This window comes from Felis catus, chromosome F2 (genome assembly GCF_018350175.1).
Source record: "Felis catus isolate Fca126 chromosome F2, F.catus_Fca126_mat1.0, whole genome shotgun sequence".
NCBI classification, from domain to species: Eukaryota; Metazoa; Chordata; class Mammalia; order Carnivora; family Felidae; genus Felis; species Felis catus.
Genome location: NC_058385.1, coordinates 35618116 through 35639175, shown reverse-complemented (window position 1 = coordinate 35639175; position 21060 = coordinate 35618116). Strand labels below are relative to the sequence as shown.

At 35.5% G+C, this 21060-nt stretch overlaps 1 protein-coding gene across 3 annotated transcripts in view; it reads left to right on the top strand.

The window, feature by feature from the left end:
• MMP16 (matrix metallopeptidase 16) overlaps positions 1 to 21060 on the top strand; it is a 314166-nt gene that overhangs the window by 214969 nt on the left and 78137 nt on the right. The gene's annotated exons all lie outside the window — the stretch shown is intronic.

Genomic DNA, 21060 nt, shown 5'->3' with positions numbered 1-21060 from the left:
GTTTCAAAAAAGCATCTTAGAAAATAAACGCACAAATGGGCTTAAATGTCTAGCAGAAGATTGCTGTAACATTCTATTTGGGGAAGGCATTTATGTCAGCAGAAGCTAAAATGCCTAGAAATGTAAGGGTGAGAAAATGCTGCATGTTATGAGCAGATAAAAAAGCATAATTGAAATCATGAATAGGAGCTAATCGGGATGATTGGCTTGGGAGCTTAGCCACTTCCAGGCACACGAAAGCTATTCTCTCTTTGATTTGCACATCTTTATGAGATCCCTGTGATTTCACTTGACATTAAAGCATTGTTTTTTAAGAGTGCTGGTGATCATTTTGTTTTGGATCTACTGATAGAAATTTTAGTAAAATCTCCTCTATGAGACCATCCTTTTTATTTTACATGCACATGTTATTGTTTTCGATAGTCAGGCATTTATATCTACCTAATTTATATTTTTAAAAAGGTTACAGATAAAACTGATTTTACATTTTGGTAAGTATGCCTTTGAATGCCATTGGGTTCTCAGACAACACTGATAAACAGTGTATCAAAGTAAGTTACATAATGAACTTACAAAGCAAGTTCAACATAATGTTGAAAAGTATAGTATAATACTGAAAAATAATTTCTCCCTCAATATTTGCAAACTAATGTGAAAAATTAATGAAAAGTATGTTTTATGTTGGCATTAGAATATTAAAGTAACCACATTTTACCAATACCATCCATTTAAAAGTAAAATAATATGCTCTCTTTTTTAGTAGATGTGAATCGATAAATAATGAAATATCATCCTACTTATACAGTTTCCTATCTACCAGAGGCTACACTTTAAAAATATAGATTTCATATAATTTTTAATAGACAAAGTACTCTGTCTCCTTTATTGGAAAATAAGATTTGGATCTGATATGCATAAGAGCGTCGTACTTACCAGGAAAAATCAATGCTTTTGTTCAAACACATGAATAGATTTTTGAGTTCTATAAATGCTCTGCAATACTTAATTAGATATCTCCGATTCAATTTAAGTAGATTAATAAATTTAGATTCAAGGAGAAAAAAAATGAAAGCTCTTTCTCTTTATATACAGCTACTCATTGTGGCTAAGCTCACAGCAACTACTTAAAATGAAAACAAAATGCAGTCATTTGTTTATTCTATAAGACACCAAATAATATCTGAAGAATTTTTTCTTCTCTCTGTTTTGGCCAAATTTCAACATCCCAGCTTTATACCTTGATATCAATGTAATATCTGAGAATATAATGTGAAATTGACTCTGAGTGCGTTCTTTCCATCCTTCCTGTCTAATCAGATCGTCGGTCTGAGAAAAGAGTGGTTTCTTCATATGTAATGATCATTTTCACCAGCCTTGCTGCTCTGCACACTGGAAGTATTCTTGATTGACAAAATAAGGTCTTGTGATCACTGGTTCCTGGAATCAGGAGTCAATAAAAAGCAAATAGACCAATTCTCAAGTAGAATGCAGTAGCCACTGTGATTAATATCAAATCAGGTGTATGAAAAACATGAGTAAGGCCTGATACTCTAAACTTTCATGGTACCTTGGATTCCTTAATCAAAACTCTCCACAGGACAGAGTTCCTAAACTCTGTCTGAATTTAATTTCTTTTTTCCACTGGTCCCTGCCCTCTTTCTAAGAATAATTACTGTTGAAGATATCTTCTGATAGGCATTGTATTCTTTTTAATCTCCACTGAGTGGATTATGTGTCACATCACTTGATAATTTTCATAATTATCTCTTTCATATAATCAGTGAGTATGCCCAGCATAGTTTAGTAGGCACCAGGGATGTATGAATAGAAGGTAGCACCTCTGTCTTTATGGAGCTTATATTCCAGGAATGAAGACAAACATGAATTCAAGAACTTTTAAAATACAGGAGTAAAAGGTATGACATTGATATGAAGAGAAAATACTGAAGTCTGGTTGAATCGATCAAGAAAACTTGATCGAGAAAAAGCTTATGCTGAATTTTGAGAGAGAAATTTCTTAGGCACATTAAAGAAATTGATATTTGGTTTACTAAAAAGTTGGCGCATTGAGAGAGAGAAGATAGACATATTTAACTCTAGTGAAAAGTGACAAATAATATAAATCAGAAATAAACACAATTTGATCGAAGCAAAGAAAGCATGATTGAATGATACCTGCTCCTTAATTAATAGCTGCCGTGGATTGGGTAACTAATATGTGCCTGAATGTACGCTAGGCACTGAATCTCTAAGCATTATAATAGTACTGCAAGATGGATAGGATTCTCAGTTTTACATAGGGGAATACTGAGAATCAGAAAAGTAGTTAGTCTGAGTTACAAGGTCAGTAAATAGTAGTCAGTAGTTGAGCTCAGGTCTACTTGATTCTGAAATCGGTGTTAAACTTTCCCTTACCTGAGAGTAAAGGAAAAGCTTCAAAACAAAGGTGGCAGACTTTAAACTATATTTTAAAATATTAAATATGCAAGAAATCTTTGCTGAGCTCTTAATGTGAGATGCTGTTTTAGGCACTGGCAATGTGGTAGTTAAAAAAAGAAAAAAGAAAAGAAAAGAAAAGAGGGGCGCCTGGGTGGCGCAGTCGATTAAGCGTCCGACTTCAGCCAGGTCACGATCTCGCGGTCCGTGAGTTCGAGCCCCGGGTCGGGCTCTGGGCTGATGGCTCAGAGCCTGGAGCCTGTTTCCGATTCTGTGTCTCCCTCTCTCTCTGCCCCTCCCCCGTTCATGCTCTGTCTCTCTCTGTCCCAAAAATAAATAAAAGTTGAAAAAAAAAAAACGTTGAAAAAAAAAAAAGAAAAGAAAAAAGAAAAGAGAAGAAAGAAAAGAAAAGAAAAGAAAAGAAAAGAAAAGAAAAGAAAAGAAAAGAAAGAAAAAACAGCTAGACCCTGGCTTCTTGGAGCTTATATTTTAGCTTTCTTCACACAGAAGTTCCCCATGGGTCACTGAAGGATGTGGGAAAGCATCCATAAATTCTGTTTTCCTTTATTAATAACTGCTGGCCCCCAAGTTATCCCTCTATACCTAAATAGGCTAGCCTAACTTTACGCCAGATTAATGTCATTTTCCCCCATATCTGTTCTACCTGCCTGAAATTACTCTCTGCCAGCTCTCTTGTGCATGCCTGCCTTTTAAATTTTCTTTTAATGTACTCATCATTAATTTTCATAGTCTGCTCCTTCGAGTGTACTTTAGGATCACCCACTCTTTGATCTCACTTTTACTAACGTAACTTGATTCTCTACTTTTCTTCACTACAGGTTCTCTATACAAATTGGAAACCTTTATCTCCGCAACCCTTCTTTACCCAACAATCATTTCCCTTCAGTTTCAATGTCCCAGGCTTCTTTGCAAGCCTCTGCTTATCTAAAACTTCCCTCCTCAGTGTCTTCTACATGTCCCAGCCGCTCTGACTATTCTTCAACTGCAGACATCCTTCTAGCGATTTGTATATTTATTCTCTACATTCGACTAGTATGCTTTTAATTTCCATCTTCTCTATTTCTCGTTGTAATGCATCCCTTAACTAGACTACAAACTTCTTCAAAGCAGAGATTGGTTCATACAGGCTTCATAGTGCTCAAGCTAATGAATAAGGATCCTGATATAATAATTATTTAATGAAAATATAGCTACTATCGTGTTTATACAATAGTAGTCAACCAATATGACATTACTGAAAGTATTTCATCCTGGTAGTTTATTATCACTTGTCCAACAGTTTCCATGACTTAGGTTCTGTGTATATGTCTTTTTAAATAAAAAGTAAGAAAATCTAGATAAAAGGAAAAGGTTAATATCATCAGATAATTTTGTTTTCTTATTAGAAAGGAACTTTTCGTTAGAATGGTAGTTTTAGCATAATTCTTTTGGGAAGCAAACTTTCTCTTCAGAGATTTGATTTACACTGAGCTTTCTAAGCACTCATTTATTTTAAGTGAGTTCACCTGGATATGTTTCTATATGGAAATATAATAAACATTATATATATATATAATATACAACATGTATTTTAATTTTATAAATATACATATATAAAATATATATTTTTGTATATTGGTAAAGAGGAAATAAAGGTTATTTATTATTTATATATAAGTATAATTATATATATATATATATATATATAAAATTTCATCCTGTCCTATAGCTAAAATTCTGAATATATATCGATGTCTGTCTATCTCTATATCTACAGAGATACAGAGAGATATAGTTAGAGATATCTGCCTGAGAAAGTTAAGCCTTCCATGCAGCTTTATAATCTTTGGTGAATGCAAACCACCTAAAGCAAGAAATGAAAATCAAAACAAAATGCCAAGGAGCAGAGAAACAAAATAGCAATACAAAAGAAGCTTTGTCCTTACTCTAGAGAGGTGATTTTTAAGAGTGTTCCCTGAAGAGCATAAGCTGTGTGTATCATATGATGCTGCTGTTGTGACTGAGTCAATAATAGGAAAATCTGATTGTTCAAATGAGTCTTCAGATTTCTTTTGGACTACAAAATAAAAACATGGAATATTTAGTTATTTTGTGGTGTGAAAGAAAACAGAATTAGCCAGACATGTATAGGATATGTTTCAGCCCACAATACTTTGTTATATAAGAAAGAAAGCACTAGAAACTGTTCTTCCTGAAGTTGGAAGACAGGAAGAAAAACTGTATCCACACCTGGAATTCTTTTAGCATACAGCACATGCGTACACACACACACACACACACACACACACACACACACACACACACAAGGTTTCATTTGGCAATTGACCAGTTCTTTATATTGAGGGGGACAAACATAGGCCAGTGCTTTATAGTAGAGCTAGAAAGGATAGGGTTAAAAGGCAAAGCTGTCATGGAGCAGCATTCACAGAAGTATAGTGAAATGTCTTCCCTATTAGTACAGAAGAGCAAGTCTTAAGGCTACTATGTGAGATGATGGATATGTTTATTATTTTGATTGTGGTAACCGTTTCCCAATATATACTTATAACAGATCATCAAGTTGTATACCTTAACTATATGCTATTTTTATTTGTCAATAGTACCTCAGTAAAGTTGGGGCAAAGGCCAAGTTTCTTTCAGTTGCCCACAAGGCTGCGTGATCATTGCATTTTGCTCTGCCTTTCTGATCTCACCTCCTCTTTCTTATTCTGGTCACTTTTACTCTCTCAATGCCACCCACACTTGTCTCCCTGCTGTTTTTTGAACTTGCCGGACACACCTGGCTTCGCACTTTTTTCTCTGTCAAATACCAAATATTCCCGTATCTTCCAGATTTCTGTGGCCATTTGTACAGCAGCAGAAGTCTGTCTCTGATCTCTATTCCTGTCCATATTGTCTGCTATTACATGGGTCTGCATGGAGCTAGGTTTATGAAAGGAAACAATATTTGTAGAAATTCACAAGAGCTTATTGTGGGTTACATAAATACTGTGCCATTTTTTGACTCCAAAGAATAGATTTGCCATTTGCAATTGGAAGAATTCTCTCCCAGCTCTCAACCTAATGATGTCACTCATTTTGGTTGCATACTTGCATGTCCTCGTTTATATCAGTGTAGGATAAAACTTAAACTTTTAGACATTAACAATAGACTTGGAGTCAGATGCCATTTCACATAGGCTGTAGACAAAGACTGTAACTACTCCTCTATTTACCTGTGGATCTCACAGTGCTGTGAACATAGCAGACAGTAAATTTTTAAAAAAATATTTCTGACCTTACTTTCCTCATCTGTACAATAGCTAATAAATTCCATCATAGGTGTATAGTAAACTCAGGAAATGGTAGGTTTTATATAGCAAGAAAGACTTGGCATTTTGAGTTGTTCATTCAACTCATTAACTCAAATTCCTATGCTGTTTGAAGTTACTTTAAAAATAACTTTTAGCTGAGTAAAAATCTCAGAAAATAGCTCTAATTTGTATGTTATAAGGGAAAGGAATGGAATGGTTTGTGATTGTTGTTGTTCATATCACTTTACTCCATGAAATAATTAAAAATACTCTATGGTCAAAGAATCCAAAAAATGTTTTATGAACAAAATACTTAGAGAAATTACACAACAGGGGTAATATAAAATTACTCTAGTCACAGCTTAATCCTGTACTGCCAGGAAGTATTACCTGATATTAATACTATGTTGTAATCAGGACTAGATTCACTTTAGACCAATGGGAACAATCGCCAAGATACTGCAAACAGAGCATTAATTAAATTCTTATAGTACGAAATCATAGTTGTTCAAATATTTTAGATAAGTCAACATTTTAGGAAGCAACTGGAATTATGTGTAATACTGAATTTTGATGTAAATATTAATTGATTTTCAAAATATTTGTATTCTATTATGGCTTAAGATTTACTCCTTGAAATATTTCAATTCTTTACTGACATATCCTGTCTGCTTAAGCCACTGGGACAAGTGTCTAAGTACTCAGCAGAGTAGATTCACAGTCATCTGAGTTTCTAATATTCTCTCTAGTCACTTTATTTTGGGGTGACTTTAAACATTTTAAGCATACATTTGGATACTTGTTTTGGATACAGTAAAAATATTTTTATTAATAATATAAAATATAACAATACATGCTTACAAACAGACCCATAAATACAGAGAACAAACTGGTGTTTGACAAAGGCGAGAGCAGTAGGGGATGGGCAAAATGAGTGAAAAGGGGAGGGAGGTATGGGTGTCCAATTACAGAATGAATGAGTCACAAGGATGAAAGTACAACATAGAGAATATAGTCAGTGGTATTGTAATAGTGCTGCATGGTGACAGATGGTAGCTACACTTGTGGTGAGTACAGCATAAATGCAAACGGGTGCAGCCTCTGTGAAAAACAGTATGGAGGTTCCTCAAAAAGTTAAAAGTAGAGCTGATCTACAATCCAGCAACTGCACTACTAGGTATTTACCCAAAGGATACAAAAGTACTAATTCAAAGGGATACATGCACCCCACTGTTTATAGAAGCATTATCTACAATAGCCAAACTATGGAAACAGCCCAAGGGTCTCTGGACTGATGAATGGATAAAGAAGATGTATGCAATAGACTATTACTCAGCCATAAAAAAGAATGAAATCTTGCCATGTGCAATGACATGGAGAGCCAGAGAGTATTACGCTAACTGAAGTAAGTCAGCCAGAGAAAGACAAATGCCATATGATTTCACTAATATGTGGAGTTTAAGAAACAAAACAAACAAGCAAAGGGGGAAAAAAGAGAGAGGCAAACTAAGAAACAGACTTTTAACTATAGAGAACAAATTGATGGTTACCAGAGGGGAGACGGAGGTGAAATAGGTGATGGGGATTAGGAGAGCACTTGTTGTGATGAGCACCAGGTGCTGTATGGAAGTGTTGAATCACTAAATTGTACACGTGAAACTAATATTACACTATGTGTTAACTAACTGGAGTTTAAATAAGAAAATAAAAATCACTATGTTGCACACCTGAAACTAATATAACATTGTGTGTCAACTATATTTCAATGGAAAGAAGTTTTAAAAAAAGGAATAAAATATCTGTTTGCAATGTGTTTAATGGAAATTAAAATATTGTTTTGTCATGTAAAATCATTATATATGATATGATATAATGATATGATATGATCATAATATTATATATATCTATATATATTATATCATGTTATATCATTTTGATATAAATTTAGAATACGAATAGAAAAATTCCATATACTCATGTTAAAATGATTTCTGAAAGGATATTGTGAGCTAATTTGAAAAACTCGCTTCAAGCATTATTAATCTTCCTGTTCTACAATCATGAATAAGTCTTTTCAGTGCCAAAAATATTTTTTATTCCATGTTTGTCATAATCTATAGCTCTATATTGAGATTTTTGTGAAGAAAGTGCTCACATTCACAAGTAATTGTTCAGATGCAAGATTAATAAGCAAAGTTTGTTTATTCATTTATGTATTTTAATAAGCAAAGTTTAGTTCAAGATTTATACTGTATAGGGGTGCCTGGGAGGCTCATTCGGTTGAGCATCCAACTCTTGATTTTGGCTCAGATCATGATCTCATGGTCTTGGGATCCATCCACACTTCAGTGCAGAGTTCACTTGGGATTCTCTTTCACCTCTCTCTCTCAAATAAATATTTTTTTAAATAAAATTTAAAAAAAATTAGATTATACATAAAAAGGTAGGTTTTCCTTTGTGTTAGAAGTTTTGAAAATAGCACTTCTCCAGTTTTTTCTTCCATATTTGGCATTTATGACTGTTCCACTTCTGACCTCTTATATTTCTGTAAAGCAAAAGTGAGACTTTATTTTTTCCATTCCCTTTTTAAACTTTTACTTAACAATGTTGTGATTATCATTGTGTTTTCTGGATTATGTGAAGTTATTTAAACATTCAGCCAGCTCTTCAGGATCTCTTAGAAGCACTTGTTTATTTTGTCTTTTGCATGTGGAAATATATATAACACCTATAGAAATAGATAAAATAAAGTAGAGGCCAAAGCTATCATTATTTGCAAATTATGTGACCGTCTACCTGAAAAATTCCTTGAAAATCAATGTGGGATGGGGGTGGGGACTATTAACAGTGCTAAGAAGGATGTCTTGAACCATAGTAAAACATTGACGTATAGCTTTCCTAATAAGCACTTTGACTATATAATTGAAAAGTATTTTTCTTGGGGCGCCTGGGTGGCTTGGTCAGTTAAGCGTCCGACTTCGGCTCAGGTCATGATATCACGGTCCGTGAGTTCGAGCCCCGCGTCGGGCTCTGTACTGACAGCTCAGAGCCTGGAGCCTGTTTCAGATTCTGTATCTCCCTCTCTCTCTGCTCCTCCCCTGTTCATGCACTGTCTCTCTCTGTCTCAAAAAAAAATAAATAAATGTTAAAAAAAATTTAAAAAAAAAGAAAAGTATTTTTCTTGACATAAAAAAGCAACTCACAGAATTAAACTTAACTAGCAGTACTTATCCCATTGGCAGTATCAACAAATATTTATTAAATGAACAATATTTTTACTTCTAACCCTGTATCTTTTCTGCATTTAACTTCCATGAGGGAGGTTCTTGACTATTTTGTTCATTCTTCTATGTGCTTCTTATGATACTTTTAAGTTTCAGAGCGTTATAGTATGTTTATTTACATGACTATTTTGAAGAAGACATAATTAGTATCAATAGCAAATGAGTAAGGCTGACAAAAACCCTCAAGTTTAAAACTGTGTATATATTAGTATATGTATCTTACAATAAAAAGGGAAATGTGCATAGTTTCCAAATTAGTAATCCCCTGCATGGTAATTCATCCTGAAATAATGAAGTAAATCTAAAATGAGCAATTATATTCATCACAGCTTTCTTGCCAGTAGGTGAAAATTTTGTAAGCAACCCAAATTATCCAGTAATGTGGTAGTGGTGTAGCAAATTAATAGTATATCGACTCAATGAAATATAGGGTAATCTTTAAAAAGTTATGGAGGATGTATGAAACTACAAGACATGATTATAATGTGCATACAAGTATAAAATAGTAAAATTTGAAATATTACATATCATTAATTGCATTATTTGAAATATATGTGTAGACAAAGCATGGAAATTATAGAAAAATGATGTCAGACAAATCTCAGAATTATGGAATTGTGAGCAGCTTTTTAAAATCTGTAGTGTGGTAATGTTGTTTAGATATTTAGTAGCTCAAAATATAGTGGCATAAAAAAAGCTTGATAACTGTGAAGGTTGTAATATGTTAAGTGATAGTGAAGCCATATCATTTTCAAAACATGTAGATCGGCAAAAGCTATTAAAGTATTCATTCAATGGACTTTTACCTTGAACTGTGACTAAAAATGTCCTTGTTCAAAATTACAGTGACAACTTTCAATAATGTAATTCAACCTGGCTAGAAAAGATATCCAGTGAGATGAGGATCTGTGCCCACTATTCATCCATCTTGAGTAACACAAGCCTCCAGGGAATCAAGATAACTAAATATTTTGTTTATCTACAGTTTTGCCATCTTGTAGGCTCGATGGTGAAAATTTATTCAGCTTGCTATAGAAATACTTTAAAGCCATGCAAAGTGACATGATATTTGGCAATTAACCCAGAAAGTACTGTCAATTGATGCAATGTGAGGACTGCCATATAGCAATGCTCGTCAGTTCAGCAAACACTGGTGAATTGTAAGCTGCGTAAGGCACGGAGCAGAGACTGGTACATAGCAAGTGCTCAAGTAATTTCAGCAACTGCTATTATTGTTGTAAGAGTTGTTGATGATGTTATTATTATTACCACCACTGTTAGTGTTGTGAAAAGCTGTGTGGCTGACCTTATAGAGTTGCAAAGGAGTCTATGACAACATTCCTTTCTCTTAAGAAACTAACTCTACTGTACTCTTTTATTTTCTTTATTTTTATTTTTTTTTTTTACTCTTTAATTCAGTGAAGTTTTGACTGACTACCAAGGAATAGCTAGACATTGGGAATGACAGGAGATAGCAGAGGAGATATCACTAACAAGAGCATCATAATGCATCGTGATGTGCTATAATAGGCTAATGCACAAAGTGTAGTGGGGACACTTTGGAAGGCCACATAAACTGGGAAAGGCTTCTCATAAGGTATATCTGATCTATGTGTATAAAAACAATGTCAAATTATCTTACTTCCAGGTAAGAAGGAGTATGGTGCGGTAGGAAGCTAAGAAAGTTTGTTAGAAAAACCAAAGCAGGGAGGCCGCCTGGGTGGCTTGGTCGGTTAAGCTTCCGACTTCGGTTCAGGTCATGATCTCACGGTCCATGAGTTCGAGCCCCGCATCGGACTCTGTGCTGACAGCTCAGAGCCTGGAGCCTGTTTCAGATTCTGTGTCTCCCTCTCTCTCTGCCCCTCCCCTGTTCATGCTCTGTCTCTCTCTGTCTCAAAAATAAATAAACGTTTAAAAAAAAAAAAAAAACCAAAGCAGGGAAATTGAAAAATGAGGCTGGAGAGACACAAGTGGGACTACTTCATAAAGGACCTTACACACCCTGTTGAGAACTCGAGGCTCTGTTCTGCAGGCGAGGTTAAGTGGCCAACAGACTTGACTAGGAGTGACCAGGTAGGAACAGAATGTAGGGAACAGAGCTAATGAGAAATGTTGAGCAGGTGTTGGTTCCTGTGAGAGGAACCACTAAGAACAAGACAGAGCCCCATTCCTAAAAGAAGGGATTGAAGACGACTAGCAAAACAGGGATTTGAAGATGAGGACAAAAGAGCAGCCCTAAGGATGCCAGTAGGAAAGGGGGGCTGGACAGTGAGTCACAGAGGGCCAGGACTGAATTATAAATAAATAAATAAATAAATAAATAAATAAATAAATAAATAAATAAAGCTTTCCTTTAAATGTCACAGGGGGCTGATTTTATGACGGGGACTCAGAGAGGGCCAAAGCACAAGATGTCCCATCAGGCTTTTTTGCATCTTACCTGAAACAGTTGCTGATTCTCTGCATTCACTGGGCTGCACTCCTTGACTCATAAAGGGCAGTTATTTGTAGCAGTTACTTGGGAGAACATTAAGCAAACAAAGACTGTCTGTATCTGTATCGTGGAGCTGCAGCTCAAAGGAGCTGATGTAAAGAGCCAGCCACTCGTGCCACTGACAAGTAAACCTCCTCATCCATAATCCTGAAGTGCCTTGGAATAGAGACATTTTCCAAGATGTTCACTGCATTTGCAGTTACTACCAGATAGAGAAATGCTGCAGCCTCTGGTTTATTCCCGAAAGTTTTCATGTAATACTATAAATGTGTTAAAATATCTTTATCATGTATATCAACCCCGTTTCTCTATTGCTCACATAAATAAAAGATCACATGGAAGATCAAAAATAAATTTTGAGGGGCGCCTGGGTGGCTCAGTTGGTTAAGTGTCTGACTTCGGCTCAGGTCATGATCTCGCAGTTCATGGGTTTGAGCCCCGCGTGGGGCTGTATGCTGACCGCTCAGAGCCTCGAGCCTGTTTCAGATTCTGTGTCTCCCTCTCTGTCCCTCCCTCACTCGTGCTCTGTCTCTGTCTCTCTCTCAAAAATAAACATTAAAAAAATTAAAAATAAATTTTGGGATTAGAATTCTGACCACTATTGAAGAAATCATACAGTTTTCTAAATATACATGTAAGGACAATTCATCTATTCCCCTCTTGGGTTTATATGGGAGATTTTCTTTTCCTTGCATAAATATATGATATGGGAAATGGTTTATGTAGGAAAATACGGGAAACAGTTATTGATATATAGTCATATTTAATTAATGTATTTATTAGATAATCTGCATTGAGCCCCTATCGTGTTTAAGAAAATACACTAGGATATGGTAAAAATGGAAAAGCCGAGGCTTGCATGATGAGGATTCCACAACCGAGCCTGAGTTTCATCTCTAACATAAACATCTTTGTCTCCAATGCCACCTGCTTAGAGAGCTTACTATACATTGTGGGAAATAGACATTAATCACCGAATCAGAAGACAGGTAAAATTGTACCTGTAGTAAGTTCAAAGGAAAGAAAGTATTTGGTGCAATAAACACATATAAATATTTGTTTTGTTCTAGTTTTTAAAACCTAATGCGTAATGTCAGCGAAGGCTTTTCTGAGAAAGAGATGGGTGAACTAACAATGAGCTATCCGTCCTCTCCCCCCCCCCCCCCCCACCGCCATTTCATTTGAAGAGAAACTATACACTCTGTTGAAAAGATATTTAGGCTAAAAGTCAGGAGGCATGGGTTCTGGTGCCAGGATATTGTCAACATGATGAGAATTTCCTTTTTGGACTACGTATTTCAGAGATATCAAATAAGACAGTGATAGCTGGATAATCCATCTCACAATGAGGTAAGATATGTGAAGTGTATTCGAATGTTTGAAAGAGCTGTACTAATGAGAGACATTGTCATCATTGCCTTAAATTTTAGAATGGATTTTTTTAATGCTTAACACCAATATGTCAGTTTTACAGTTTTAAATGTCTTTAAGTCAGTATATGTTATATTGGAAGCTTCAGGTGTCTTAAAGGCTAGGTCTCTAAAGAGTGCAGTTACCAAAGTAATACTTATCAGAAGTGCTGGGAAGCCTGAAAAGTATGACGAATTTAAGTCAAGATTGGGAAGTAAAGTTTTAATTAAATACCACCCATCTTCCTCATCCTCTTTGGCTTTATTTAAATAATTCTATTTTTCCATAGTGAATAAATTGATTCTTATATTCTTAGAATATGTATATAGAGTGGCTACTGTGAAGCATTCAGTAAGTTAGATTTTGTATAAATAATTCAATTTGAACATATCCCTTATTACAGCATATCTAAGAAAAAAATGATGTTATAATAACAGGGTAGTTTATTTTGCTGTCATTATGGTGATTAAGGTAAACAGTTCATCATAAAGAACCCACATATTTATTATTCACAGAATGAGAACAAAATAATGGTCATATAATTTCGTTGAACATCCAAAAATTTTCACAAGTTTTCACAATTTTCAAAATTTCACAATTCTCGTTACAAGTTTATAGTTTTGTTCACTTATTCTGGTTTTATTTTTTATATTGGTAAATTGACTTTCATAATATAGTACTTGGATTTACTTTCACATGTGTCAAACTAGAGCTGGGGCATGATGATACTGGGCGCTAAAGTTGTCCTCTACTTTTCTTTCCCTTCCGTAAAAGTCATTTCCAACTAAGTGTTTGGCTTCAGGGTTTTTGTTTTTGTTTTTAAATTTGTAATTATGTTCTTGACCCTTGAATTAAATACTTGCTATATTATAAAGAGTTGGTCTAGGCCATAAGCAGGTCTGGCCTTTTGCCCTTGGCTTTGTGGAGGTATTCAATGTCATACTTAATAGCATTGTCTTCGTTTAGGGTGGGGGCTGGCTACACCAGTAAAACCCGTCATGTGATTTAGGGTAGGTTATATGGTATCAGTTGACCTAGATACTGAATCCAGCCATGGGGGCAGTCAATCAGTCTGACATGCCTACAAAATAAAGCACTGATAAAAACTCTAGACACTGAAGCTTAGGTGCCCTTCCCTATGTAGCAGTACCCCATGGATGTTGTCACATGCTGATGCCAGGATGGTAAAGCATCCCTAGGACAGTAGAAGCTTCTCAGATGCCACTTTTTGAATCAGTTCCTTAGAACTGAAACCTTGAAATATACTAGTTTCCAGTGAGATGTTGTTGTTGTTGTTGTTGTTGTTGTTTGAGTCTTCAAATCTTAGATTGTTGTTGGGAACCCCAGAACTTGCAGTTGGTGTGAGAAGTGAGGATGGTCCTGTGAGGACTTTTCCCTCTAACATTATAGTTGGACACTACATCCTTGCAGTTGGGGTTAGAAGTCTTGGGCAGTCTTGGCAATCTGGAGGACTATGCTCTTAATTTCACAGTTTGGCTAATTCTAGGAATTTGACAATACCCAAATCCCCAAAATTTCTTAAACTCAGTGACATTCTTCAGTTTAAATTCACTTTTTGGAAAATGAAATAGCTTGTAATGTGTGATTACATTTTCCTTTTCTACTAGTAATGCCTCCTTGAATCTGAACGTAGCTTTGTAATTCTTTACCAGAGTGATTTGTAGATTTCCTTATGATGAATTTTCATCTACAGATTGGAAGGATGGGGAGTTCTCATGTTCCGAACCCCAGTCTTTTTCTATTCCTAAAGTTCGAATAGAATGTTTGAGTAGCATGAATCATACATAGAAACAATCCTTGGCAACTTACTTACTAAGGAAAATATAGATCATATTCTGATTTAACTTAAAAATAAGTTATTATTCTTCCTTTCAAGTACTAAAAAGTTTCAACTACAACCATAAAACATTTTCCCCAATTTGGTATATCAAAACTCATATTAAAAGTTAACTCAAGAAAAGTTAGACTGGGTGGCTCATTCGGTTAAGCGTTCAACTTCAGCTCAGGTGATGATCTCACTGCTCGTGAGTTTGAACCCCACGTCGGGCTCTGTGCTGACAGCTCAGAGCTTGGAGCCTGCTTCAGATTCTGTGACTTGCTCTCTCTCTGCCCTTCCCCTGCTCATGCTCTGTGTCTCTCTGTCTCTCAAAAAATAAATAAATGTTAAAAAAAAAAGTTAGAAGAGCTGATTTCCCAATAGAGAGCACTAAAAGCGCTGTGGCAGGTGACCACAAATATTTAAAACCCCGCATAATGAAGTGCAAAACACTATTTTGTGTGTGTGAAGAGGTAGAACTAGAACGAACATTAGGAAAGTGTATTTTGCCTCCATAATGCCATACCTCACACTGAAATTCTCACTGCTGGGGGCATATGCTCAAATATCAGAGACCAAGGTAAAACTGCTCTACTGAACCTAATATCACTTTCAGTCTTTTCAGTGTTAGAACTTATAAAATATTAGGTCGTTTCTCATGTTCCTAATGATGAATGAGTCTGAGAAATTAAAGAAATCAAGAGACAGATACAGTCACACAACTCCATATTTGATGGTACTTACTACGGGAGGGTGTGACTTTCATGTAAGGGTTGAATAGTTTCTGAATTCCATCAGCCTTCACATTGCCTGCTGGGAAGGCTTCTAATCGATCTTCTTGACAGGGGCTATCTCTGGACATAACACTTGGTCCAGTAGTAAATTATATACCTAAGGCCTCAGACAAGACCAAGAACTTAAGTTTCTTGTTTTTTAAACTAGTTCTATTTATCTTGTTTATTTTTAAAACACCAAAAGATAACAAAAGCACTGATCCTTTGAAGAAACAAGAAAGCAGAAAATAAAATTCTCAATTTGGATCAAAATGGCATTTTAATGGCATTTGAATTTGAAATAAAGACACTGGAGAATTGATTTTATTTTAATATAATGTGGCCAAATATGACTTTTCTTACAGTTTTTTTTTATTAATAATTCAGTGTTTTAAACATTTCTTCCATAATACTTATATGGGATCTAGGGAAATAACCCATAATCAAACTCAGTATTGCTTCATTGAAACTTATAAATAGTCCCAATAAACCAGACTTAAAAGTCTCTAAAAAGTCTCATATCAGTTCACATCAGGTTCTCTGCCAAATAAATTTGTTCCGAACTCATGAAAAACTTTCTTTTTTCAAGCTGTCTGAATCTTAAAATCATGAATAAGAGATTGTAGACATATACAATGAATATTCTACAACAATGTAAATAAACAGTTTTTACTATTTTGTCCTTTAATGATGCTTCAGGAATAGCATCATTTTCTGTTTTAAAACTTTATGAGGTGCAAATAGTAAGTAAAGTTGTTGTGTGCTTAAAGTTTAACAAGTTACAGTTGGCTTTTTTTATACCACTCTCCTATTTACTGCTCTATTCCCAATGCTTAGCAAAGCACCAGGCTTTTGGAGGTGAAATATAGGTCATTATTAAATGAATGAATACTTGATAATCAGTGATTTGAAAAGTCTTGAACGCTCAGCTAATAATTTGACAATGTTATTCAAGAAGATACTTTCAGGGACACCCTTACATTTTCATAGAATCATTAGATAATCAGGAATAGATTCATGTTTAAGGGATGTACTCAGTTCTGAAGTGTGTTTCATGAGAGCAGAAAATAATTGTAGAGACAATACTCACTAATTCATCAAGAGGGGTTTTTGTTGTTGTTCATTTTTTAAATATTTGTAAATAGGATAGCCACTCCTATAAATTTTCCTATAAGTTTAACAGAGTTGGAAACTTGTCAGTAATCCCCATTTTCCCTACAACTTTATGCCTAAACTGAAAGAGGAAGTCAAATATCCTTTCCGTAAGGTGTGTGTGGCATGTATCTCTATGACCTGAGATCACAGAGATAAGTGACTTGCCCTGATGTACAGAAGACCAAAGCCAGAGGCTAGAATCAAAGCCAGAACCCAAGGCTCTGAGTCTGTATAACCTACTATGCTATTTGGCTTTGTTTCCAGGGGCAAAAGAAGAAAAAACAAAACAAAACAACACTGTGGACATTTCAGTCTATCTGTAATTGTAATAATTACAATAAACTTGCAAAAGATTTAGGGCAATTTTCAAGGCAAAATTAATAGATATTTTTTAAATGCCTTTCAACAAATTGTTGCCTTCTTTTCTGCTCCACCACTAGCCATTGCCAGCAGTGAAATATTAACATACTGTAAAATCTGTGAAGCTCTGCCTTTTATTTTTGTACCTAATCAACTCTCTCTATAATTTTGTAACCATGTAGCCCACCCCGAATTACAGTTGCAAGCTACATGCGTTAATAATATGGAAACTACAGGAATGAAATGAACCTTTGAAAGTGGTTAGGGAGGCCAAAGAAAGAAAACTGAAATCCTTTTGACAAGCAGTTTCTGAAGCTGCTGACATTCCTTTAAAGGCCCTTTTCATGTTGGCACACAGAGAGGCTTTGCATACCACACCAAGTAAAACCTATTAACTGCCACTCCGGTACAAGGAACTAATAGTTTTCCATGAGACCTGGAAAGAAAATGGACAAACTTTCCTACTGCTGACCTTTCAGTTTGAAATTATGTTTTTGAAGTGTTGGACGAGGGAAAGACAGACATAACTTCTTTTGGGATGTGTTGCTGGTCAATATCTACCTCTTTCATTTCCTTGAGAGCTGTGTATTGCAACGTCATAAATATTTTATAAATTATAAAAATAAAGGGGCATTGTGAACCCTGGGTCTGTGCTACATAAACTAAAGAATCGTCGGAACATAACAGGAGAGGAAAATGTACTATTTCTTTTGGGTACCTTATGTTTTACAATTTCGGTCAATAAAAATATTTGAAAATAAAGCAGTAACTAACCTCTCTTACTTGGCATTAAAAATAATGTTAATGTGAAGTAAAAAAAAATTAGTTAACAATATCATTATATGATACTCTTTTCACTCTTCTAATTCTATCAGTAATTCTCAGATAATTCTATCTTTTTATAAATTAGTCCACAAATCAATAATAGCACAAAAATAATAAATCATTTTGGAAGTAATAATATTTGTCAATAGAATCTGTGGTGTTTTGCATGTATTTGTTATTTGAAAGGATTCTGTTTGGTTATGTAGGGGAAACCAACACAGAATAGTTATTTTAGAGCTAAAGCATGTTTGGGGAAAAGAAATGAATATAATTATCCTACATTAAAAATATACTATAGTGCTGCCCCAAGAACCCACAATATGTGGTTATGTCGTTCATGAAATAAAGAGCTCTTTCTGTTATTTCCAGTAACATACTCTGCTCTGGTCTAGGCCCAAGACAGACCCACCTTATGCTAAGTAAATGTCATGGTACTTCATATTAAAGTGAGAATTTAGTGTGGGTTTTGGGCAGAGACTGATACAGCATCTACAGATTGTTTTCTTAAAGATCTTTAATTATGCATTTCAAACATGAAACATATATAGCATCATTGAAATTGCTAGTATATACATGAAAATCAAAAGGAAAAACACTGGTAAAAGTTGAATTTTGTGTTCAACTGTAACCCAGACACTCCTGAAACAAGGTATAAAACTTAAGCATTTGTAATCTGCCTATCCAGGTAAGACCTAAGGTGATGTCACTTCTGATTTTAAAAATGCTATTTGGGGGTAATTTTAAACCGTCAACAATTTGCTGTGCTATTTTTTTAACTTTTGAAAAACTTTTATATTAAATTTCATTGTAAAAAATGGAAAGAACAACCAAACTCTGGATATAGAAAAAAAATTAAGGTAGCATAAATCAGAATTATGGTACTTGGAGATGCTAAAAATGTCTAGGATGGAGGCCAACTGTTATTCAGTGGTGAAAGTCACTGTTTCAAGGTCAAGTCCTTGAGTTTATGGGCAGGCTGCCTCAGTGGTTCAGGCTCTAAAGTTAACAAATTAAAGTCACTAAAGACTGGCTGATGCATGATCAAAAATTATAACTTACCAATTTACAACGATAATTATAACTATCGTGAAGAAAAATATGAATTATTTGTGCTCAAGAAAATTTTGTGTTATAAGCCATATTATAATCAGAAGGCTGTTTGTGAATCAGTTGGACAATCTGAATGGTGTCCCTGGAGCCATCATTTTTTGATAGGCTGATACTCCTGGTGTTACTGCTAGCACATAGTTGAAATTGTACACGGTCACGTCTGTTAAGTTTTCCAGACACACCTCCCCTAGTATTGAGTCCCTCTCACCAAAATCTGCCTATTTGTACCCTCTTTTCTAGACAATGTACAGTCAGAGTCACCCATTTTTAAAACTTCCACTTACAGAGGATTTCTTTACAACAGTTAGGACCTGAGACTTACATACCCTAGTCATTCTTCAATAGATTTGAATCCCCAGGCTCCCCAAGAAGTACCCTCCATTTCCTGAGTGGGTTATTGTTCCAGATGGCCAGTCTCATCTATTACAGGCTAACTTCTTACTTAACTTCCATAAAGGAAAATTTTGTGTATAAAGTATGACTTTGAAGTTACTACATTTCAAAATAAAGTTTGGAAAATATTAATAATAAAGATTAAATTGGGGAGAAGGGCAAATGTATTTTTTATTTGGAAAAAAATGCCTTTATATTTTACAAAAGCACATTTCCACCATGGATAACTTTAATCTCCATCTCTTGTCCAATGCATCCATTGATTTATTTGTGTGATAAATATTTATAAGCTCCTGCTCTTGCCTGGAAGCCTTCTAGGATCTGGGATATTGCAGTGAACATCACAAAATCCTTCTCCTACAACAAGGTTTATTTGAATAGAGGAGGATACAATCAAAATCAAATAAATATACATAAGTATAGAAGCAATCAGTAAATTCAGTGGTGAAAATGAAACAGAGTGATATGATAGATGTTAGGCATTGGGGCAGGTGGGAAGGGGATACTGTAGTTTGAAGGATCTTCTGAAGAGGTGACATTTTCATTCAGGCTTAAACAGCAAGAGTGACTAGCGATGCAAAGATACGAGGAAATAACATTTCAGTTAGACCCGCTTCTAAATAACATTAAGGTTTTATGGCTGAAAGTTGTAGTCATGGCACCTCTACTTAGGATACCACAATTCGCATTTCAGCTGACTCTACCAACAAAGCTGTAGAAAGATTCCAAGTTCCTGATCAATAGTCATAGTGTTTCTGCTAAAGATTGGCTCTAGGGGCGCCTGGGTGGCGCAGTGGGTTAAGCGTCCGACTTCAGCCAGGTCACGATCTCGCGGTCCGTGAGTTCGAGCCCCGCGTCAGGCTCTGGGCTGATGGCTCAGAGCCTGGAGCCTGTTTCCGATTCTGTGTCTCCCTCTCTCTCTGCCCCTCCCCCGTTCATGCTCTGTCTCTCTCTGTCCCAAAAATAAATAAACGTTGAAAAAAAAAATTAAAAAAAAAAAATAAAAAAATAAAAAAAAGATTGGCTCTAGAAACACTGGGACCTTAGGATTGTCTCACTTAACATTTTCGTATACTTTGGACCACTACTGCATTTAAGAATTGATTTTAGGGGCGCCTGGGTGGCGCAGTCGGTTAAGCGTCCGACTTCAGCCAGGTCACGATCTCGCGGTCTGGGAGTTCGAGCCCCGCGTCGGGCTCTGGGCTGATGGCTCAGAGCCTGGAGCCTGTTTCCGATTCTGTGTCTCCCTCTCTCTCTGCCCCTCCCCCGTTCATGCTCTGTCTCTCTCTGTCCCATAAAGAAAGAAAGAAAGAAAGAAGGAAAGAAAGAAAGAAAGAATTGATTTTATTGGCAATACCAAAGCTTTGAAACAAATCAGTATGTGGGGGGAAAAATTACAATGTTCATCAAGGACTGAAGCAGCACTGTTCAATAAAACTTGTTACAATGATGAAAATGCTTTATGTAGATATGGGGTCCAGAATAGTAGCCACTAGTTACATGTTGCTATTAGGCACTTCAAATGTAACTAGTCCAACTGAGGAACTGATTTTTAAATTATACTTAATTTAATTTAAATGTAAATAGTAACATGTGGCTAATGGCTACCATATTGACAAAGCAGGTCTAGAGAATTAATCTTCAATCATTTATCAGTGTTTCGGACCAT